Raw genomic sequence first — 25,849 nt, 5'->3', positions numbered from 1 at the left:
GTAATGGCAGACAGTAAGATTGCAAAGAGGAACCTAGAAGTCCCATGTAGACTGCTCCACATATCAAAGGAGAAAAATTTGCAAACTGTATCTTATATTAACCAAAAATCACTTCCTGAGAATATGTGCTAAATCAGAAAATCTACCTATTCCTTGCTGACAGGGATTCCTGGACCTATGATATACAAATCTCAGATAAGCTCCAATTTACAGTAAAACCAGGAGAACACCAAATGGTCATGAAAACTCTGAGATGGAATGGTCATGTTAACTTTAAAGTTTTGCTAACAACTGTGAGATGATTTATATATGCTCTAACTTCAAGGTGGAATACATAAGATACAGTCTGTTCTGTTACACACACACACACACACACACACACACACACACACAAATGTAAAAATAAGACCTCAAGCTCTTGTCCCCCAAGCACCCTTCCATTTCCATTAAGTCCATGCTGCCAAGTGTTCCCAACTCTAATCCATGGGTATGTGAGTGATTCTTTGTGCTTTCATCATCTGTACCCTATTAAAGTATGATTACTGACTCACTTTCTACTGTTGTTGTAGTCTTCCCCAGCAAGTAATCAAAGGACCAATATGCCTGCCGCATTTCATAATTCCATAAATTAGAACTTCAATTCTATAAAACAGTTAAATGTTACACAAATGAGAATATTGCAATGGATAGGTAATAAATAATAGTGGATAGAGTGTTATACCTAAAGTAAAGGAGCCTTAGGTTCATATTTCATATTTTCCTCACACTACCTATTTTACTGGTGTCATGACCCTAGTAAGTTCAATTAGCCTCAAATGTGGAAAATAGCACATAAAGATATTAAGGATTATTTAAAATGATTTATATACATATTTATATATGCAAAGCTCTCTTTAAATGTTAGAATATTTGTTGTTACATAGCAATTTGAAGAGGACATACAAACATTATCTCATTTAATCTGCCCAACAGCCCTGAGAAATAGGTGGGGAAAATAGAATTTTGTCCAATTTTTTGATGAAGGCACTATGGGTCAAAGAATCTAAGGGTCCTGTACCAAGTCACAGCTAGGACATGAGAGAGAGGAATTCAGATCCAGATCTTTCAACTCCTGGACCACTACACTTTCTACCATAACATATTATCTGATCTATCTCCCCAAAGCGCGCACACACACACACACATACACACACACACACACACTACACACTACACACACATACAGAGAGAGACTTATGTACACATATATTGAATGCATAGGCATATACACACATCTATGTAACACATATGCAAATATACATAAATAAATATACTCACACTTATATATATGCATATATATATACATAAACACACATATACAGAATATATATGCTGTATAATAACATAGACACACACATACAGTTGCTGAAGGATGATGTATTTTCCCATGAGATACTTATCCATTTCTATTGAAAACAGAATAATTCATCATCACTGACAAGAATGAGTCTGTTAGAATACAACAAGCAATACATTATCAGTGGAAATGTAATAGCCATTGCAACAGATATTTTGACAACCAAATTTACCTGATTTTCACCTGTTCTTATTGACTCTAAAGTGATGTTTTAAAAACATTTGTAAAAAGAATGCTGCATATTCCTCCATGACGTCAGGTCTAGTAAATATTGTGCAGATTAAATATGTTATGAGAACCTGGATAATAAATTGGCAATAGTACAAACTATCTCCCCTGAATTACAGAGCTACAGGACCTTTCTTCATTTCCTTATTATTACCCAGAAATCACATTTTTCTGTTTCTTCTCCACCCATTAAATGTCTAACTTTTATTGTCAATAGTTAAAAACCTCATAAACTCATAGCTCTAGAACTGCAACTTTAAGGAAAATTGGGCCTGAGAGGGTGAGCTAATTGCTCATGTTCACTCAGGTAATACTTGTCAGAGCCAGTATTTTAAGTATAGACATTTTTGTTGTTTTAAGTTTAGTTTTAGTTTTAAAGAATAATTTAATTTAGTAATTTTATTTGTTCTAGTTTTTTTTTTTTTCCTCTAAGCAATCAAATGTGTCCTTTACTTCACCAAGTATGCATTGTGGACAATAGTTAATGTATAGGATTGAGTTCATGTTTATGCTTGGACATCATTTTTTGTTGTCATTTATTGTGTTTACCAATTTTTCATTCCACCAACATGAATAATGAGGCATATATGTTTATACTTCTGACGGGGGGGGAGGAGAGAGAGAGAGAGAGAGAGAGAGAGAGAGAGATGGATGTTTTTACATGAATTTCAACAGGGACCATGTAACACTAATTGAGGAAATATCTAGAAATGGAGTACAAAGAAAATAAAATATATACATTTATTATAACAGAACCTGGTAAGGGATTTTCAGCAGCTTGTCTGACACCCATAATGCATTGTATTCTCCTAAAGTTTGAAGCATTTTACAACTCTAGTTTCTTTACATTTGTTCTTTCTGCATGATGTCCAGGTGGATTGAAATTGAAACTCTGAGACTAGTTTTTAATAAATCAATCACTGAACTCAAGATAATGGAGGAAATGTTGGCTTGAAATTCCCAGATATGGCAGGAAATATGTTGGGAGTAGATTGGATTGCTTCAGGAAACTGTGTAGCTATCTCCTACACTGATCACAGGATTGACATGAAAATAAAGGTTCAGCTTTAAAATATTTATATTCTACTGTAGTTATTGTAGAGTGATATGGCAGAAAGTCATTAACAAATGAAAGAATTTAAAGAACTAAATCTGAATTGTCATATAGACAATAGCAGAGAGGCTGAAAAATCAGCAACAGATTACTGGCAAGAAACATCCAAGAGAATATGAGTAGATGAGTAGATTTTTATCATATGGAAAAAAAAAAACTGAACTAGTCACGTGAGAATAATGAGGGATGGCAGGCAGATAACCGGAGTTCTTCACTGGTACCTTCAAAGTTTTCAAATAAAGCAATGAAAGGCTCTAGCAGAATTAGAGAACCTCATATACTATAAAGTCTAGGGAGGATAAGGATAAAATTCTCATAGTTTTGACAGATATTCATGGATGGATTTTGATTTACATTACTGGAGGGAACTCCCAAAATAGGGAGATCAGAAATTCATGTAAGTATTTAACTATTTTGAATATTATGAATAATTAGTTACATTTTCCTTTTTTCGATAAAGTGGATTATTAAAGTTACAAAACAAAGATCTGGAAAAATCATAATCTATAAATGTTGTTAATGATTAAAATTAATTTCATCTCATTTATTGACATATTATCTATGAATTCTTTTTTTTTAAGTCAGATGATTTGGGGTCAAATTCTGACTCTGTTTCCTATTACTTTTGTGATCTTAGGCAAGCTACTTAATCTCTTTGGGCCTCAATTTCCTTATCTTTAAAATGTAAGGGTTAAACTAGACCTCTTAGTTTCTTTCTAGCTTTAAGTCCTATGACACTACGAAGGAACATTTAAATTCACTGATATTTATCTTATCATACAACCCTTCAGATATATGTGAATGGAAATATAATTTTCTTTTACTTGATAAAACACCAAAGTTAATCTAATATTGATTTTGGAATGATCTCCCCCTACCTATCAGGAACAATAGGAATGAAGAATAATGGTAAGTAAGGGAATAGCTATTAAAAAAAATGTTGGCCAGCTATTAGGAAACTAAATGATAATGAAAAAAATGGAGAAGATTGTTATTTTGAGTTATATTTATAGTAGATGAGCATTTTCAAATCTTCCCTTTTTTTTCTTGTTGAAAAATTGCCTTCTTCCAAATAATTATGTTTTGGTTTTGTTTTGATTTATTTCTAACAGTAGAATGCAATCTGTAGTCAAAAAAACATACTAGAGTAGGGTTGGAATCTTACTGAACTCATCTTATTATCAGCTAATCACAGGGCAGAAACTGGTTGAGTTTTGTCTTGTTATCTATGATGCCTAGCAAAGTATTCTACATATACTAGGTACTTAATAAATGTATGTTCATTTAATGATTAACTTATTTTTCCCCTGAAAATGCTTTTCTAATCTGATAAATAACTACTTTTGTGATCCCAGATATCACTTTACTTCTTTAATATATAAATATAAAAATATTTGAATAGTAAGTCAGGCTAGTGGAGAGTTGAATAGTTGGACTTAAGGTCCAGAAAGGGAAATGTCCTTGGGTGGATTCAGGCATAGGAGAAAGCTTCTTTCTTCATCCCTTCTCCCCAACCCTCACCCCCTTACATCAAATGTTTTGTTGGTAAAATTGGACCACTAAGAGAAAATTCTTATCATTATGAGCAGAGAAATATACCAAGGGCAAATAGGTCTTCTAGGAAAAGGAGAGGTTAGATATCTGTTCCATCAACTTCTGTCTGGAAGAACAATTTCAGCACTGTTTTCCTAGCAGAGACTAAGTGGAAAGGCAGCTATTCTATCTCTTGCCCAGCCACCATGTGATCCTAAGCAAGTGGTGTCTTTGTGTGTGTGTATGTGTTTTTGTGTGTGTGTGTGTGTGTGTGTGTGTGTGTGTTTATTCTTTCTCTTAGGTGAAATGAGTGTTCCAAGATAGTGGTGTACAACTGACCTGATGTATTTGTGAAGTCCCAAAGTCCCACCTTTGACCAGTAGTGTCTGTGGTAGTGGTAGTGACTGACAACAGAAGCAGAAATTGCAGATGGTTTCAAGTAAGGGAAAATTAAAGTTTTGCAAACTTTAATATCTTCTTTTTTTTTTACTCATCTAAATAAGGCAATAGCTTTGGTGTCCCTTATAGTAATGGGGCAACCAGATGATGCAGTAGATAGAGCACCAGTCCTGGAGTCAGGAAGATTCATCTTTCTGAGTTGAAATCCAGCCTCAGACAGTTACTAGCTGTGTAACCCTGGGCCAGTCACTTAACCCTGTTTACCTTAGTTTCTTTGTCTACAAGACAAGCTGGAGAAAGAAATGGCAAACCATTCCAGTATCTCTGCCAAGAAAACCCCAAATGGGGTCATAAATAGTTGAATACGACTGAGGAATAACTGAAAATGGACTGTGCTGACTGTGTACTCAACACAGGCAAAAAGCCTTGAAAGTCAGAAGGAGGCTATACATGAAGAGAATTTTATGAGGATACCTTAAAGGAAAAAAAAAGTTTCCCAGTACTTGGACTTGCAAAATATTATTTTTTTCATACATATTCCTTCCATATGTGCTTTAATACCTTTAAGTTTGTGCCCCTTATTTCCCTAAAAGCTAACATAGATTTATGGAAGATTATGCCCCAGAATTTTGGAGTGCTTTTTTTAAAGTATTGTAATTGCTGTGCCTAAGTAACTTTTCTAAAAGCTATCTGAGGGTACTGAATAATTGCTTATGATGAATATGATGATAGTGACTCATAAACAATAGTACCAAAAATCCAAACCCTCACAATTACCTCCTAGAATCCCATGAATAAGTAATAGATAACTAAACATCTAGGAACTCTAAATCATGAAGTGTCTCAAAAAATATTTGACATTATGTATTGTTTGGTAACATTATCAGATCTCTCTTTTTCAAAAAGTCAAAGGTGAATTTCAAAATAAAAATCAGGGAATCTTTCATGGTCTTCATTTCTCTCTTGGTTTCAGTGTTGATTCATATCCATAGTACTTTCTCTATTAAATCATAGAAAATTCTTTTCCCTGAAAGTTCACCCCTGAATTACTTTGGAAGTACTTTTGTATCCCTGCATCCTCTGTCTCATTATCTAGGTCCTCCCTGGGCCTTCATTTTAAGAATGACACCCAGGACAGAAATGTCTTTGTTACTCTCCAGGCTGCATTGCTGATACCCCATGGGATTTTCTGTATGATACTCCCATTTGCAGGCCTTCCCTTTTTAGTTCCATTGTGTATATTGTCTTCCTCCATTAGAATATTAACTCTTTGAAGAGTTAATAATTAAAAGCAACTGCTTTTTTTTAAAATAATCTGATTATACTTGTATTCTGAGAGTTTAGCAGGGTACTTGATATACAGTAAGTGTTTAATAAAATTTTGCTGACTTGATTTGACATTTAAATATTAGCTTCTCTAACATATGGCTCAAACTCCATGTTATTTTTCTTTACATTTGGGACATTATTTGAAATTTTTTGCATATTTGGGATACTGTTACACATTTTTTCCTTACCCAAAAATATAATCTAGGCAACATTCATTTAAAACTTTCTTTTTTTATTCAGTTAATTTATGTTCTTTCTGTAATCTTCACTGTATGTCTGTAATAATCCTCATGTTCTGGGTTGAGAATACAGAATAATGTAGAGAGATGTACTTTACTGTACCATCAATAAATTATTAGGAGCAAGGAAAGAGCTAGTAAAAGAATGAAAAGATGTAAGGATAACAAATATAAAATATCCATGAGAATATTTTCTTCTATTTAAAAAAAAATGTTAACTTTCTATCCTTAAACATAAAACAAGGTAGATGATATTCAAAGTAATTGAAAAAAAGTCAAACCAAGTCACAATCCAGTCAATCAGTCAATCAATAAACACACACACACACACACACACACACACACACACACACAGATACATGTGTGTGTGAAACATTATGCTAAGTGCTAGTGTTACAGAAAGAGGCAAAAGGCAGTCCATGACTTCAAAAAGCTCACAATCTCATAGGGGAGATAATATACAAACAAATATAGAAGCAAGTTATATACAGAAGAAATAAAAAATAATTAACATAAGGAAGGCACTAGAATTAAAAGGGTTTAGGAAAATAATCCATATAGAAGATGGGGTTTTAGTTGGGACTTGAAGAAAGCCAGAGTAGTCAGATGGTGGAGATGAGGGGAAGATCATTCTAGATATGGGAACTGCCAGAAATAATAATAATAATAATAATAATAATAATAATAAATACTTAGAGCCAAGTAACACAGTGTCTTGCTCCTGGAACATCAAGGAAGCAAGTGACAATAGATGGAAAAGTATGTGGTGGGGAGTAAGGTATGAGAAGCATATTTGTCTTGGCAGGACAAATAGTCCCTAGTATGTGGAGATTGTCACAGAGGGCACCTGGGAGTTAAGGAAGAAGAAAGAAGAGGAAACTATTGGAAAATGGTCTCAATTTTTTTCAATGAAATATGAGGCAACTTCCTCAACTGAGAGGGGGAGGGGAAGGACTGCTTTGAGAGATTTGAAGAAAGATGAGAAAGTTTAGAATAGACACTGAGGAAAGTGGGATAGTAAATCAATAAGTAAAAGAATAGGATGTCTGTCTTACTCTAGTAAGGGCCCACTTGAGATAACATAAAATTGTAGTGAACCTACAGTATTGTAGATGGACTTTTCGATGAATTTAGGCACAAAGAGCAGAAGAAATATAGAACAATAGTTAGCAGGGATTGAAGGATCAAGTGAGAGCTGTTTTTCAGTTTGTTGGTTTTTCAGGATGGAGGAGACATGAGACTGTTTACAGGAAGTAAGGAAGGACAGACAGGGAGAGATTGAAAATAAGTTATAGAGTAAGAATGACATAGGGGATGATCTTTTTGAAGGAGATGGGATAGAATGCAATCATTTGAACCAGTAGAGGGAGTAGTCTGGGTAAGGAGTAAGGCTACCTCTTCATGTGAGAAAAAGGTCAAGGAAGCAAGAGCAGAAAAAGGCAGCTGAATGATAGGTAATAAGAAAGAGGGAGAAATATCATTATTTTTCTTAACATTATGCATATTGCACTCTGAACAGCTTTCTGAGATAAACATTCAAATTTCCAATTTTTTTGAAGGGATGATCAAATAATCTGTCTTACTGCTATACAATCTAGATTTTCACTGTGAAAAATAGTTACATTTACACATTATTGGTCATGGGTGTTGTAAATACTTTGAAAACAAAATTTCCATCTCTGGTAATAGATCAAATATGTTGGTTACAAAATGTTTCTGTAACATTTCTGTGTTTGAGAAACATAGAGTAGACCCCCCCCCCCAATTATGGGCTTTTTTGTTCTACAGGTTAGCAAAGACTCTATCTTGGAATTACATTCTATGATCGAAGAAATCAAATTATTATCTTAATTGAGAAACACAGTAAAATCTTGCTTGACAAATATAAAAGGTCCTCAAGACCAGAAATGAAATAGAGTTTTCAAGGGAGAGGATGATTTAAAGTCTTAGAAGATGTATTTTAAAAGAATAGATGGGGAAAATATAGTATTTTGAAAGAATTGGAAGAAAGAAATAATGTTATATGTTGAAGAGGTGAAAAAAGAAAGAAAAAGTATGGCAATCTGCTTTTAAACTTAAATTTTAAAGTATTTCAGTACAGTGTAAATCAGTCAAAAAATACAGAAAAGTATGAAGATTGCTATTTTGTTATTTTTGGATTATTGTGGAAGTTAAGAAACAACAAAGATTTTTATAGGGTGTGAGTTAACATACGAATGATGTGGTTTAGGAAAGATTTTGCTAGACAACTAATGACAAATTTGCTTAAGGTTGAAAGAAGTCAGAATTAATGATTTAGTCTAGTGGAATTATACATAGATCTAAGAATGCCAAGCTTAAATAGGGAATTAAATTATTATTTTAAAATTTCTAATGGGAAGAGAGGAGGGAAATATTCACATTGAATTTTTTACATTTTTTTTATGTGTGTTGGCTAAGTTTTTTTAAACATTAATCCTTTTATTGATAAAGACATGGGTAGCTTAAAAGGCAAAATGGAAGAGTTATCAATCTGAAAGGAGATATATTGTTCACCAACTCTTCTGCTGCTATGCTTCACCACATTGTGGCTCTATACCATCTTCACCTCTTTGGTCCTTCATAGAACCCACTTGAGACTTCCTCTACCTTTCTGATACTCCATTTTCAGACAAATATGAGGTAGGAAGGATATTAAAGATTGTCTAAAATAATTTATTTAATTACACATAGGGTGCAGCACAGGGTGGCCCAGAGAGGTTAAATGATTTGCCTATGCTCAGAGCAATAGCAGCAGAAATAGTACTGGAAGCCAACTCTGCTGAGTTGCAGATCCAACTTACTTTCCACAACTTTAAATGGACTTACTCCTACTGATTTTGACATCTTCCAAGAACTCAAACAGATTCAATATCACATCACACATTCATTTCAATTTGGCGTAGACAGTTAATTCTGTGTATACCTGAATCTAAGTGCTAAGATTGTAAACCCAGAAAATATATAGAAGGGAAAGTTCATATCTTTCATCATTTGCTTTTTGTCATTTTCAACAAGGGAGAATAGCTACCAGTTTCTTTTAAGATCACTATTAGACTATAAACAATTAGTAAGGGGTGATCCTTCTCAAGATGAGTCACAGCTTTCAGTGCTGGGTCCATCTATCAGGATGATAAACTGTCTTTGCTTTTGGAAATCTGCATTGTAAATTCAATGATAATATGTGTAATATTGCCCAGGGGACCTTGGAGGAAAACTAGAGATAGTAAGTACAGTTGGAGAGGAGGAGTGGGCCGGATGCAAGCATTTATACTGTTTAAAAATGTGAACCCCAAAAACTCACTGGGAGATATGAATATTAGTACAGATTTTGCTGTATAGGCATTGATAAGGGAAGGAAGAGGGGAAAAGTCTTAAGCTGACCTGGATAAAAGACTTATAGAATGAACCAGAAAAGAGACATTCTTATAGCCACTCCAAGGTAATATTTGCAAACATATTCCATCTGAAGTACTCAAATGCAAATTTCAAATAGACCAGGGACAGTATGGCCTCTGGCTGCAGAAAAGTGTTATAAGAATACTATGTCCACTGGCAAGTAGCTTGAGAAGAGAAAGTTAATACCACAATTTAAAGGGGAAGCAAACAGCACTAAGCAGGGGAAAAGAATTGGGTACAGCAACTACAATTTAAAAAATCCACAATTCCTTCTGAGAGTAGAGTTGTAGAACACCAATGAAGAGCAGGTAAATACTTATCCATGCATCCACATGCCCTCTTACCCTCGGGACCACTATCTAGGATCGTACTTGTTGGTGTTGTTCAGTCATTTTTCAGTCATGTTTGACTATTCCTCAAAGCCCTATTTGGGTCTTTCTTGGCAAAGATACTGGAGTTGTTTGCCATTTCCTTCTTGAGCTCATTTACAGATGAGGAAACTAAGGTAAACAGGGTTAAGTGACTTGCCCCAGGTCACATAGATAGTAAGTGTCTGAGAATAGATTTGAATGCCGGAAGATGACTCCAGGCCTACCATTCAATTCACTTCACCAAGTAGCTGGCTCTAGGGTCCCACAAAGTACACTATTTTAAGGAGACTTTATGGGTGAATATGAAATGTTACATGTTTGAAACTGAGTGATATTGAGTGAATGTAAGGGATTCTTTGGGCTGTCTTTGGAGACTCAAGTTCCCACATTTCAACTGGATGGGGGAAGTGAATGAGAAATATTGGTAGTTTCCCAAAATGTGCCTAAATTATCTGTGTCTGGAGGGAGTTATCAATACTCCTCATTAGAGGAGTACCCTCACATTCATGATTCAGTGGGTAATACATTCATGTTATGGTAATGGGTAGTTATTTAAAAAAAATTGTATTTATCTCGGTATCCTAAAATACCTAAAATTATTGGGATTTCAATTGATTGGGTATCTGAATTCAATCAAAATTTACAAAGCTTACCTAGAAAGATAAGCAGTTAATACATAATGTTATAAAATATCTGAGATATTTATGGGTTTTTTTGTTACATTTTGTTTGTTATTTTCTGAACTGTAGACTGATATACTGGATAAAGTGCTAGATTTTGAGTTGGGGCACTGATATATATATATATATATATATATATATATAAATCTTGCCTCTGGTACTTTTCAATTCTATCATCATTTAATCAAGTCATTTAATCTTGGTGAAACTCATGAAATGCTTTAAAACCATTAAGCTCTGAATGGATTTCAGTATGCTTTGGTGAAGGCAGTTCCCTCAGTAATGAAATAAAAGGTACATAGCATATTTACTATTTTTTAGGTGGAGTATTAATCAAGAGTAGGGCCTTTAACCCATGATTTCATCAGCCCATGGGATTCCTAGTTTGGAATCTTGATTCCTCTGCTATTCATAATTTTAAAGAGATTTCTGGGCTCTAAGAGATTAAATAATTTGCTCAGGGTCACAAAACCAGTATATATCAGAAGCAGGACTTGAACCCAGATCTTCCTGACTCCAAATCTAACCCTCTATCTGTTGTTGAATAGCTTCTTAATTACATGTTAGGTACATGCAAATGAAGGTCAAAGTACTAAAAGAGAAAAAGGCAAATTTTATTTTGACCTGAACTTCTTTTGCTTTCATTTTTAACACTGCCAGAATATTAAGAAAAAACAGAAACCAGCAATTAGCAGGAGCTAAAAACAACAAACAGAAAAACCACAATGCTAATTAAAATGAGAATAAAGGTGAGTAAATGGATCAAAAGTTTTTGTGAAAATAAATCTTATAACTTTCCCGTAGTGTCATTTTTCTTCTGTTTTGTTAAGAGAGAAAAAAAAGCACTCATCATATTACTATCTATTTGTGGTGACTCAAAATTTAGCCTACTTGTGTGTATTACTAAAGGATAGGTTGGTGATATTAGTACTTTACATAGAGGAAAGCATCATTATTACTCTTAAAAAAATAATAATAACAATAATAATAATGAAGGTAAATGTGATAATCATACTCTACCTATATTCCACAATGATTATATTGTCTATATTTTTATTGATAAAAAATTACTATATAAAATTATATACACACACATACCAATATATATTGATATTTATATGTGTATACATACACATATATAAACCATATAACTCTCACCCTTTCAAAAAAAATTCATCAGTATCCTAAGAGTGCATTTCTCCATTTCCATGATAAACTGTCTTTGCTTTTCTGTTCTCCCTACACTGAGATGTTTAATACTGAATTTCAAACTCAAGGACATTTGTATCATGGAATTATGATCCTGGACCCAGTTTCTGTTGCTGCTTTGCAATTGTGCATTCCTCTCATTCTCCATTTTAAATCCCCTTTTCCTAAAAATAAAACCCTCTGGCCCTGGATATATATTCTCCAGCATTTAAATCCCATTACTAATCTTTGTGAAAAATCCAGCTGTTTGAAGGTTTAAAGCATAATTTTCCCCACAGTCCAACTATAGCAAAACTACTAATTTATATTTTTAAATTCCCTTTCCCCCCACAAGAATGTCTTCCTTCTCTCCCCTACAAATTTAAGAATATAACTACTTAGGAAATATAAGGGATTTCTGTATAAAAGTGCTTCTAAAAATCATAGAAGAAAACTATTATGTTTCCCTCTGTCCCTTTCAACTTTTATAAGGGATTGATATAAATGATTGTTGACATTTAGAGTGATTTTTTTATTGAGAAGAATATCTGATCATAGACATATAGATTTAGACATATTAATAACAATCTAGTTGAGAGATTATCAACCATTTTTGACTCCTGAAACCTATTGGAAGTTTGATGAAAATAATGAAATAATTTTCAGAAAAAATATTTTTAAATGCATAAAATAAAATAAAATTACAAAGGAAACAAAACAAAATATAATTATCAAAATAGGGAAAAAAATAGCCCTAGGTAAATAACTCCTGATTGTAGCCCAATCTCCTCATTCTACAGATTAGGAAACATATCAAGAAAGGTTAAGTGACTTTGCCAAAGGTACTAAAGTGGTAAGTGATAGTAGGAAGAATGAAATAAACCATATGTGTTTTTTACCTCCCTATATCTCCATGGACAATAACTAGATTGCATAGAACTGATCTCAAAGAATTTAAGTAGCTGTCATTTAAGTATTGATCCCACAGTCATGTTTCTCCCATACTATCAGTGGGTAAGGCTCAAATTGAGGACCTAAGATTTTCTGTATATGCATTCCTTTTACTTGAAAAGAAATTTTCACCTTCCAAAATGAATGAACATATGGATATCCTATTGCCTTTAAATATACAGGAACAACTTGAAAGGGCATTTCAACATGATTAAAGAATGGATTTAACCTAAGAGATATTTCTTTCACAGAATGATGTCAGAAGAATGGAAAATGCCTATTAATTGTCTCATCCTTCCAGGGAATTCAATCATTTAGAATTTCAGTGCATTTCACCCCTGTATATTTTCCAAACAGTAAGGAATCATTACAAAAATGAATTAAGAAAATGAAAGATGGGAATATATAAAAAAGAAAACCCCTAATTGCCTAATTGAACAACATTTTCACCTTCACACCTTCCAATCTTTCTTTTATTTAAATTATAATATCCTTATGGATAAAAATTCATCTACTAGGTAGGATTTTTACTCTCCCTACTATCAAACAGTGTTCAATATAATGATCACTTTATTTAATATGGGCTATGGCTATGGCTATAAAAGGCAAACTATTTTCTCTGAGAACACTTATTTTTCCAAACAGGTTAAAGAATCAGAACACAAAGTAGAATACATGATAATTAATTTGGGCTGTGTAGATCAGCCTTAGAAGTTTCTCCACAATTTTAATTGTACAGACAGTCCTTAGAGGGTATTTACTTTTCAGGATTTGTTGAGAACTCCTTTGAAGAAGAGGAGGCAGCTTTCAGGTTCTAGTGGTTTCATATTCTAAGCTAGGCTGTTTCTTAAATAAAAGTTCATAAAAAATACTTTTATTTTCTTTTATTTTCATGTTAAATTTTAAAGTTTCAAGTTAATGAATGCTTGTTGATCAACTATAAAATGAAAACTGTAAGTTCAGACCTAGGCACTGTTCGAATAAATAGAAGTATAAGGCTGTAATCAGTGGTAAGCCAGCATATTCTGAACAACTTGGGAAAGGAAGCCTCATATTCCTTGGAACCAGTGTCATCTTAGTTAGGGAGCAGGGAAAATACCACTGCTCATAGCTTTATGCCTCTTTCCACTCCAACCTGGTGTCTGAGTCACCAAGCTTCCAGTGCAGTAGAAAGAGTCCTAGTCTTGGAGCCAGGTAGATCTGAGTTCAAATCCACCTCCAAAAAAAAAATAATAGTTATGTGACCTTGGGCAAGTCATTTTGCCTCTGCCTATTTCAGTTTTCTCAACTCTAAATGGGGATAATAGTAGTATATACCTCACAAGGTTGTTCAAGGATGAAGTAAGATAATGTTTATAAAGTGTTTAGCAAAGTTACTGGGACATAGTAGGTGCTTAATAAATATTTTTTTCTTTCCCTCCTCCTTTTTCCTTTTCATTCTACAGGGTTGTCTGCATAATGCTTTGTCCTGTCAATTTTGCTGACTGATGTTCATAGCTATGTTCTTATTAAATCATATTTGGTGAAAAAAAAAATGATCTTCACAAAGGGTGGCATGTTGATAGTACCAGACTTGCACCAAAAGGTTTTTGAGAGCCATGGGGGTTTCCTACAGTAACTGGACTCACCTAATTGGATATGAAACATGGCCATAAAGATGGTACATGTGCTAAATGACTCAAATTTTCAGTGCTTTGACTTAAGTGATGGCTTATCAATAAGTTTATAACCCTCTCTACCTCACCACACATTACTTTCCCTGCCCTCCCCCTCAAACTTCCCCATCCCTGGATCTAGAAGGTTAATAAAAAGTTAATAAAAAGTAGAAATGATATTTTAAAATTATAGCCTCCTAGAATCCTGAAACTGAAAAAGAACTGATAGGTCATATATTTCAAAACATATTTGGAATAACTTTCTATTACATCTCTGATGCAGTCATCCAGCCTGTTTATTAAAGATTCACAATGACTATTTCCTGAGGCAGGCCATTCAGTTTGTGCACAGATCTAATTCTTTGTATTATTTTTCTATAGTGTGTTCAGTGGAATTTTCACTTTCCTTTAATTTCAACCCTTTGACCTTAGTTCTCTGAGACAATCAAGCTGAACAAGTCTTATTTCTCATACACATGACAAATTATCATGCCTTCCCCAAAACTGAGAGTACCCAACATGAAGGGCTATCCATAGAAGATGAAATTTGTTCACAGATATCAATAAACTGGTAATTACCTTTTGGGCTATAAAAAGAACATCAAGACATTCTCTCAATGCTGTTAATCCAATATTTTCAGAATGACCATGTGAGATTCTGCCCTTGGGTGTTTTAAACAGGGGTTCTCAATACTGGTGTTAGGCATGCAGAGAATGTACATTGGTTGGCCGAGGTTTTTGATATGGGTAATTGAGTTGTTGTGGGGATTGGACACAAATCAGAACAAGAGAATAATCTACTGAGAGTGAGTGTCCATACATGAAAAGGTGTATCAGGTTATGAGAGGCTGAAGGTGTTATGTAAACCAGCATATCAGAAGTTCCAAAGTAGGAAGCTTCCAGCTGGAATTGTGGGCCTACACAGAGAACTAACTAGTATTAAGAATGGTAGAGGCCAATGTGCTACATTGGTGGTCACTGCAAATATTCTTGCATTTTGGGGGAAGGTAATGATAAAACACAGGTTGAAGATATATATAGCTTGTGTAGTTTGGAAACTTTATTAACATCTACAAGAGAAAAGAGAGTGACTGTGGGTACTGGGTACTGGGAAAGCTGTGTTTGGACCCTTAGTTTCTTGAATGATTGAGTTAAAAAGTACATATGACACTGGGTCCAAGTGGATTTGAATCTCATTTCTGTTATGTACTATCTCTGTGACCTGAGGTTGAATATATCACTGAACCTCATACTTCTCACCTGACAAAAAGAAGTTGAACTATCATGGAATTTAGATTTAAAAAGAACCTCAGTGGTCATTTAATCCAACTCCTACTTTGGCAAAAATTACCTCTGCAAAATCCCCCAAAAGCATGTATCCAACCTTTATTTGAAGAACTCCAGTGATGGGGGAGTTGATTACTAACTTGATGAGTGGAGCCAAGATTAGAGAGTGTAGGTAGCAGCCCAGGTAAACTCTTACAACATTGCTCTTGAAACAACTTTAAAATAACACTTCAAATAATATTTCAGAAGAGCTAATTCAAAAAAAGTTCAAAGTGAGACATATTCCAGTCTAAACCAAATTAGAAGGTCAAGATAAGAGGTCTGTGACAAGCAACTAGGGGCCAGCTTGAAGTACATGCAGTAATAGGTGACACCAACACCATCAGTGGGCCTTGAAAATCATTGCAACAATTGAAGGAGCAGTTTTAGAAGTTCCCAGCACAAAGACAAAGGTAAAGGGGTCAGAAAATAGATCAGAAAGAAATTATATGAGACCCTGTGCTATCAATTGATGTGGCTGCTGCTGATTAGAAACTCTATTTCCCATACATATTTCTGGATCATAGTTCCAGAGTAGAGAAAAGCAGTTGTGGTTGGTCACAAGAGAACAGAGGCTTTGGTCATGGTTCCAAGACATAGAGGAGTGCTAATACTTGTAGCCATAGGGAACAGGTGAACTGGTCACAGTTCCATGACCAAGAGGGGTGCTAGCACTTGTTGCTAGAGAAGAACAGGACCCTTCCTGGGTAAAAGACCAGAACAAGGACCAGGACATCAGTTACCATACCTGTACCTGGATCATACCACCTTGGAATCACTGAAAACTTGCAGACTCACAGAACTAGCTCTTAAAATAGCAGCACAAAAAAGTCCAAAGCTGGGGACAGTGTCTCACTACTCCCAGGTAAGCAGTACTCAATATTATCATATAGTACAGTTAAAAAAATTGGATGGAAAAAAATGAGCAAAAAAAAAATGAGAACAAAATGCTTTCACCATACAAAGTCACTACAGTGACAGAAAGGATCAAGATATCGACTCAGAAGGGAAAAAAAAAAAACAGAAACACACAAAGCCTCAAAGAAAAATGCTAATTAGATGTAAGCCCAAAAAGAATTCCTGGGAAAGTTAAAGAAAAAGATAAGAGTGGTAGAGAAAAATGGGAATAGAAATTAGAGAGATGCAAGAAAATTATGAAAAGAAAATTAATAGCTTGCTAAAAAATAGCACAAAATATTGAATAAAATTACATCTAAAAAAATTGGTCAAAAGGTAAAAGAAACACAAAAATTTTTTTAAAAAGCACACAATGTCAAATGTAAAAAGAGATACAAATATTTATTGAAGAGAACAATTCCTTACAAAGCAGATTGGCCAAATGCAAAAAGAGGTACAAAAGTTCAATGAGAAAAATAATTCCTAAAAAAATAATAATAATAATAATGTTAATAGAGTGCAGTCAAAATGGCAGAGTGACTTGTTTGAGCTCTACCCCAAGCCCTTCCAAATAACTGTAAAAATGACTCTAAACAAATTCTAGATCAGTAGAACCCACAGAAAGGCAGAGTGAAACAAATTTCCAGCCCAAGATAACCTGAATGGTTCATAGGAAAAGTCTATTGTAGCAGACTGGGAGAGAAGTGTGGTTCAGAGGGACCATGCAGACAAAGACCAGGCCCCATCAAACCTGGAGGCCTCAGGAGACTGAATCATGGGAAGTTACAGTGGTTTTCAGACTTCTCAACCCACAAATGCCAGACAACTTAGAAGGTCAGTGCAAAAGGTCTGTTGGACCTGGGGAAGAGATTTGTGCACTCCAGCCATGGCCCAAGCACAGCCCCAGGGTGGTGGCCACAGAGGGAGAGGGTAAAATAAAAATTGAAAGAATCCACCAATCACCTCCTTAAAGAGATCCTCAAAGGAAAAGTCCTAGGAATATTCTAGCCAAATTCCAGAGTTCCCAAGTCAAGGAGAAAATATTACAAGCAGTCAGAAAGAAACAATTCAAGTATTGTGGAAACACTATCAGGATAAGACAAGATTTAACAACTTCTATATTAAAGATTCAGAGGCCTTGGAATATGATATTCTGGAGATCAAAGGAGCTAGGATTAAAACCAAGAATCACTTACCCTGCAAAACTGGGTATAATTCTTCAGGGAAAAATTGGACATTTAATGAAATAGAGGATTTTCAAGCATTCTTGATGAAAAGACTGGAGTTGGATAGAAAATTTCACTTTCAAATACAAGACTCAAAAGAAGTATGAAAAGGTAAACAGGAAAGAGAAATCATAAGGGACTTATTAAAGTTGGACTATTTACATTCCTACATGGAAAGATGATATTTGTAACTCATGAGACCTTTGTCAGCATTAGGGTATTTGGAGGGAATATATAGGTATAGACATAGATGATATAGATATAGATATAGATATAGATATAGATATAGATGTATAAATTTATATAGATATATAGAGATAGATAGATGATAGATAGATAGATATAGATATAGGGTGAGTTGAATATGAAGGAATGATATCTAAAAAACAAAATTAAGGGGCAAGAGAGGATTGTACTGGAAGAAGAAGAAAGGGAGAGATAGAATGGGGTAAATTATTTCACATCAAAGAGGTGAGAAAAAAGCTTTTACAGTGGAGGGGAGAGTGGAGAAGTGAGAGGGAATGAGCTAATTTTACTTTCATCAGATTTGGCTTAAGGAAGGAATAATATACACACACAATTGGGTATGGAAATCTATCTTACCCTACAGGAAAAGAGAGAGGATGGGATAAGAGAGAGAGAGTTGTTAGAAAGGAGGATAGATTGGGAAAGGGGGTAATCATAAACAAAGCACTTTTCAAGAGTGACAGTGTGAAAGGAAAGAACAGAATAAACCAAGATGAGATACAATGGAGGGAAATATTAGTTAGTCTTTCATAACAGGCCTATTATGAAAGTGTTTTGTATGACTACACATGAATAACTTACAGTGAATTGCTTGCCTTCTCAATGGGGTGTGGGTGTGGGGAGGGAAGATGGAAGAGAATTTGGAACTCAAAGTTTTAAAAATGAATGTTAAAGTTGTTTTTACATGCAACTGGGAAATATGATATACAGGCAAAGGGGTTTAGAAATCTATCCTGACTTAACAGGAAAATAGAAGGGGAAGGGGATAAGAGAAGGGAGGTGATAGAAGGGAGGATAGATTGAGGGAAGGGGTATATAGAATGCATTTCCTCTTGTGATGGAGGGAGGGGAGAGATTGGGAGAAAATTTGGAACACAAAATCTTGTGGAAGTGAACATTGAAAACTTAAAATAATGAATTAATGGGGAAAAAAAGAAAAAAATAGTAGAATTGGACCAGTGGAAACTAATGACCCCATAAGGCATCAAGAAATAATAAAAGAAAGTGTAAAGAATGAAAAAGGGAAAAAAAAAACATATGAACTATCTCATAGGAAAAGCAGTTGACCTGGAAAAAAATAAAGGAGAGATAATTTAAGAATTTTTGGAGTAGAGGCAAAGACAGTCACCTGAGCTCTTCTGCAAACCCATCCAAATAACTTTAAATAGTGACTCTACACAAATTTCAGAGAAGCAGAACCCACAAAAAGACAGAGTGAAAAAAAATTTCTAGCTCAAGACAACTTGCAAGGTAGGCAAAAAAGGTCTGTTGAACCAGGGTGAGAGAAGAGCACAGTCTAGCACAGGCCACACCAGCACAGACTGGGGCCCAGCAAACCTGGAACAGTTCTTGCGGCAACTGAATCAGTGGCAGCAGTGGCGTTTTCCAGACTTCTCAGCCCACAGAAACAAGGGTCAGCAGTATAAGCCTGCCACACCTGGGTGAGAGTAGACCACAATCAAATTGAGCACAGGCCCCACAACCATTGCTCCTGCCCCAGCAAACCAGCAGCAGGACTTGGGAGTGACTAAATCAGCAGCAGCAACAGCTGCTTCAGAGCTCTCAGCATATAGGTTGTAATGGGGTGGAACAACTGATCAGAAGGGGATTACAGGGATCTTTTTGCTAGCACTACAGCAAGACTCTGTTGCTTTGCTCATACTTGGATCAGAGTCATAGTCCTGGGAGACAGTCCAAGGGCAAGGAGGAGCATTAGCACAGAAGAACTTGTGGCCACAAAGGAGCAGGGACTCTGCTCACAATTCCTGGATAGAAAGGAGTGGCTGTGGTCACTCACAGACGAGAGCACAGGCCAGGAGAGTAATCTCTCCTTAGATCATTCCATCTTGGAAGAACTGAAAACGTACAGGTCCCTAAAAGTATCTCTGAAAATAGCTTCACAAAACCCAAGGGTTTTGTGAAGTTTGGAAATAGTGCTTCCTCCACCCTGGAAGCACAACTCTACTTTAACAAATAGTTAAAAGTCAAGTAATAGGTCTGGGAAATTAGCAAACCACAGGGAAAAAAATCTAACCACAGAAATTTACTATGGTGACAAGGCAGAGCAAAATACTCACTCAGAAAATGATAACAAAGTCCTAAAGCTCCTATATCCAAAGCCTCCAAGAAATATATGAATTGGTCTCAGGCCATGGAAGAGCTTAAAAAGGATTTTGAAAATCAAGTAAGAGAGGGAGAGAAAAATTGGGAAGATAAATAAGAGTAATGTAAGAAAATCATAAAAAAGTCAATAGCTTGGTAAAGGAGACACACACACACACACAAATACTGAATAAAATAACATCTTAAAAAACAGACTAGCATAAATGTTAAAAGAAGTACAAAAAGCCAATGAGGAGAAGCATGGCCTAAAAAACAGAATTGACCAAATCAGGGGAAAAAAAGCATAAAATTCACTGCAGAAAAACTTCTTTAAAAAGTGGAATTGGCCAAGGGGAAAAGGTGGTGCAGAAGCTCACTGAAGAAAACAACTTCTTAAAAAAATAGAATTGAGCAAATGGAAGCTAATGACTTTATGAGAAATAAAAAACAAACAAACAAACAATAAAACAAAACCAAAAGAATGAAAAAAAAGAAGACAATGTGAAATATCTCATTGGAAAAACAGCTGACTTGGAAAATAGATCCAGACAAGATAATTTAAAAATTATTAGACTACCTGAAAATCATGATACAAATAAAAGAGCCTAGACATCATCTTCCAAGAAATTATCAAGGAAAACTGCCCTGATATTCTGGAAAGAGAGGGTAAAATAGAAATGGAAAGAATACACTGATAACCTCCTAAAAGAGATCCCAAAATTAAAACTCCTAGCAATAGTATAGTCAAATTCCAGGGTTCCCAGGTCAAGGAGAAAATATTGCAAGTAGTCAGAAGGAAACAATCATGGAGCATGTCAAGATAACACAAGATTTAGCAGCTTCTATTTTAAAGGATCAGGGGAATTGGAGTAAGTAATTCTGGAAGACAAAGGAGCTAGTATTATAACCAAGAATCACCTACCCAGCAAAATTGAGTATAAATCTTCAGAGGAAAAATGAGCATTCAATGAAATACAGGACTTTCAAGTACTCCTGATGAAAAGACCAGAGATGACCTTCAAATACAAGAATAAAGAGATGTATGAAAAGATAAACAGAAAAATCATAAGGGATTTAATGAGATTAAATTGTTTACATTCATACATGGGAAAATGATATTTGTAACTCATAAGAACTTTCTCATTTTCAGAGCAGTTAGAAGGAGTCTACATATACAGAGGGCATGAAAGTAAGTTGATTATATTAAGATGATCTCCAAAAACAGAATCTATGGATGAAAAAGAGTAATTCATTGTTAGAAGGAGGAAGGATGAGACAGAATGGAGAAATTTTCCTCAAATAAAAGAGATGTCCAAGGAATAGCTATTATAGTAGATAGCAAAATGGGGGAGAAGCTTGGTTGGCAATGTGTGAAGCTCACTCTCATTGGAAAAAGTTCAAAGAGGAAAGAATATACAAATACACACTCAATTAGATACAGTAATCTATGCTAGCTAATAGGGAAATGGGGGAAAGGGGACAAAAGATATGAAGTAGGTAGAATGATAAAAGAAAGGGTTGATTAAGGAAGGTAGTGTCAAAAAGCAAAACAGACTTGAGAAGGGACAGGATAAAAAATGAAAGAGAAGGGTAAACAGAAAAAAATAAGATGGAGAGAGATACACAATAATCATAAGTGTGAAAATGAATGAGATGAGCTCATTCATAATACAGAAGCAGATAGCAGAATTGATTAGAAGCCATACAAATTTGAAAGAAAAAGACACACTTGGAATCAAAATAAAGGGCTGGAGAAAAATATATTATTATGCTTCAGTGGATGTAAAAAGGAAGGAGTAGAAATCATGACCTCAGACAAAACAAAAACAGAAACAAACCAAATTAAAAGAGGTAGGCAGAGAAACTACATTTTGCTAAAAGGTACCTTGGGAATGAAGTAATATCAAAATATTTATTACAAGTTTCTCTGATAAAAGTCTCTTTTCTCAAAGTTATATTGAACTGAATCAAATTCATGAAAAAGAGCCATTTCCCAATTGATAAGTGATTAAAGTATATGAACAAGTAGTTTTCAGAAGAATTCAAAGCTGTCATCTTATGAAAACAAATTGCTACTGATTAGAGAAAGGACAATTTAAACCACTCTGAGTTACCACCTCACACCTATCAAAAATGACAATTCCTGAAGGTCATGAGGGAAAATAGATACACTAATGAACTGTTGGACATAAACGTGAATTGTTCCAACAACTCTGGAGAACAACTTAGAACTATATTCAAGGGGCAATAAAATTGTGCATAACCTTTGATGCAGAAATACCACTGCTGGGTCTGTATCCCCAAGCAATCAAAGAAAAAGGAAAAGGACTTATATGTACAAAATATTTATAGCAGTTCTTTTTTGAGGTGGCAAAGAATTGGAAATTGAGGGTATATTCATCAATTGGTAAATGGCTGAACAAGTTATGGTATTATGATTATGATGGAGCAATATTGTAGTATCAGAAATGATGAGGTGGTGGTTAAAAAAATGTCAAGACCTATATAAACTGATGCAAAGTAATGTGAGAAGAGCTGAGAGATCTTTACATATAGTTACAGCAATGTTGCAATGATGATTAACTATGAAAGACTTGGCTATTCTGATGGATACAATGATCCAAGAAAATTCCAATGAATTCATGATGAAAAAGTGCTATTCACCACCAGAGAGAGAACTGATTAACTCTGAATGCAAACTGAAGTATAATTTTCTCACTTTATTTTTTCTTCTTTTTTTGTGATATGGTTAATATGGAAATATGTTTTCCATGATTTCACATGTATAATTGATATAATTTTTCTTGTCTTCTCAGTGAGTAGGGGAGTGAAGAGAAAGTGAAAGGGAATTTGGAACTTAAAATTAAAAATGAAAAATGTTAAAAATAAAAAAAATTGAAAAAATATTCCTAACTTGTTAATCTCTGAGATTCCTTACAATTTTAGTTCTCATTGTTTTAGTGTTTTGCTGTTTTCTAGACTTTAATGATATTCCAAACAGTTACGATCTCCTTAATCTCACTCCATGCTATTTTCCCTGTGTAACTATGGAAGATTCTCCTTCACATTCCAGTCAAACTCGTCTCCATACACATAGTGTCATTCCTTATCTTTGTACCAGCTCCCTGATCCTACCCCATTCCTAGAATACTCTATCTATTCATGTCTATATTCTGGAATCCTTAACTCCCTTCAGGGTTCAGTTCAAATATCATCTGCAAGAAGAGGCCTTTAAAAAAAAAAACCTCTGATTTGTCAATGTTTCCCTTTCATAGTACCATTTTGCCTAACTTTTGAATACATTTATTTTTTTTAATCTTTAAGCATTTCATTTCTCATAGTTGAATATATGCTCCATGAGGGCAAGGATTTTGGAAACATTTGTCTTACTATTCCCAGAATCTATAACAGATACCTTAAACTTAGTAAAAAATTGATCATTATCTTCTGAATGGAATGGAATGGAATATCTTGAGAAGGTGAGATATGTTTTAGGGACACTGTAAATTAAATATTCAGTATGAGAACCTATAGGATGACTATACCAATAAATAATAGTTTATATGTGAAATAGAAAGGATTTGAAGATATGGATTATTTTACTGTTTTCCTTTTCTGAACAGGAAAAGTTCAATCTATGCTATCTGAAAATTTCTTCATTTTGTCTGTGTGAGCAATATCAGGACCATTAAGATGCATCACTTCAGTGACAAATGGGAACAAATAATAAAATGAGAGTTTTGTTGGGACTAGGGGCAGTGGTCTCTTGTATATGATTTCTTTCTGTATTTTCAGCAGTTTAGAGTTTATTACTGAATCTTGTAATAAACTTTTACAACAATGATGAAATCTACAATAAAATCAAATTTATGTACTCTTCTTTTATTTGATCTATAAAATGCATAGGAGGAATGGGTAAAATTACTTATCCAATTTACAACTCAGGCCAGACATTTAAGAATCACTTTCCTTAGCACAGTCTAGGCAGACAATATGTATTTAAATTGGGGTGACTTCCTAAACCTTATTTGATTAATCAAATTTGATAGTGTCTTTCTTTGGATGTGACAGTGTAAATATAAAAAAGTCTCAAAGTGCCTTTGAAATCTGGTAAGTATTACGTTATTACATTTGAGAAGGAAAAGGATCATAGAAGAAAGTCCAATCTAATTGAAAATGGTAGAATTGAACACATTGTTTTCCATCTTAAAGGATCCTAATTATACAGTGGTCTCTCTATACTATGATGTTTCACAGGAGCAATACTTTGTACAGACTTGCATGCTCAATCAACATATGTTTTGGGGATGCCAAGAGAAAGCAAACAAGGCTCCCAGAACTTTGGGTGGATTCCTTGTGATGAACTTATAGAACTCAGACTTATACAAGACAGGTACATAGGCGTGGATGGCTTGAAATCTACATTACAAAAAGCAATAACCACATAAATGAAATCAGAGCTTAATCTGATTAAGAAGGATGTAAGAAGGATGACATTTCACTCACACTGGTTATTTTTAAGATGATTTATTTTGAGGAGGCAGGGGGTTTGCATATCATAGTCTCTTCCCCATAGAACTCCCTTTTATAACAAAAAAAAGAAATAAGCAAAACCCACAAACATGGCAACAACATCTGACAGTGTTTGCAATATTCTCCACCCATAATATACTATAACTCTATCAAGAGCAGGCAAATATAATCCATCATCAGCTCACTGGAACTGATATTAATCATTGCATTTAATCTTGATTCTACTGATTAAGCTTAAAATTTGTATAATGTAGTAGAGTCAAGATGGAAGAGTAAAAGCAGCCACCTAGCCAAATTCTCCCAACATTCCCTCTAATCAACTCAAAAATGATGCCTCAAATCAAATTCTGGAGCAGCAGAGCCAACAAAAAGCCAGAGAAAGAAATTTTTCAGCCTAAGACAACTTAGGAGGTTGGCAAAAGAGGTTTGTGACATGAGGACAGGATAAGGCCCAAAGCACACCAGACAGGAGCTCCACCTGTGGTCCTTGACGACAACAGTGACAGCCACAGCAACAGCTGAGGAGCTCTCAGACCAGAGATGTTAAAGGGTTTGGACAACTGGTGAGAAATAGAGTACAGCTGACCCCTTGCTGTCACTGGGTGCAGGCCTAGCACTTCTGGGCAACTTTTTTCCCATAACAGTTCTAGGTCTCAGTTCCAGGACAGAGAAGAAAGTTAGTGCTTAATGCTGAAGAATAGCAGGGGCATTGGTCATCATTCCAAAACAGAGAGGAGCACTAACACTTATGGTTGCAGAATAAGGGATCTGGTCACAGTTCCAAGGCCAAGAAGAATGCTAGCAACATCCACTTCTGGGAACCAAGAAGGTAGAGTAAGAGGCAAGTCATTCTTCCTTCCCTTATTAACCTCTGAAAGTTCAGAAAATATCACCTCAGGAAAATCCCTGGAACAACTGAACCTAAAGAAAAATGGGGTGCAGCAGTCCAGTAGCCCAGGTAGTTTGAGGAATTAACAAGAAATGCCCCTCTTACTCTGGGGGAAGTGGAGCAGTACAG

The sequence above is a fragment of the Vombatus ursinus genome, unplaced genomic scaffold (genome assembly GCF_900497805.2).
Source record: "Vombatus ursinus unplaced genomic scaffold, bare-nosed wombat genome assembly UNPS02012179.1, whole genome shotgun sequence".
NCBI classification, from domain to species: Eukaryota; Metazoa; Chordata; class Mammalia; order Diprotodontia; family Vombatidae; genus Vombatus; species Vombatus ursinus.
This window is presented reverse-complemented; position numbering follows the sequence as displayed.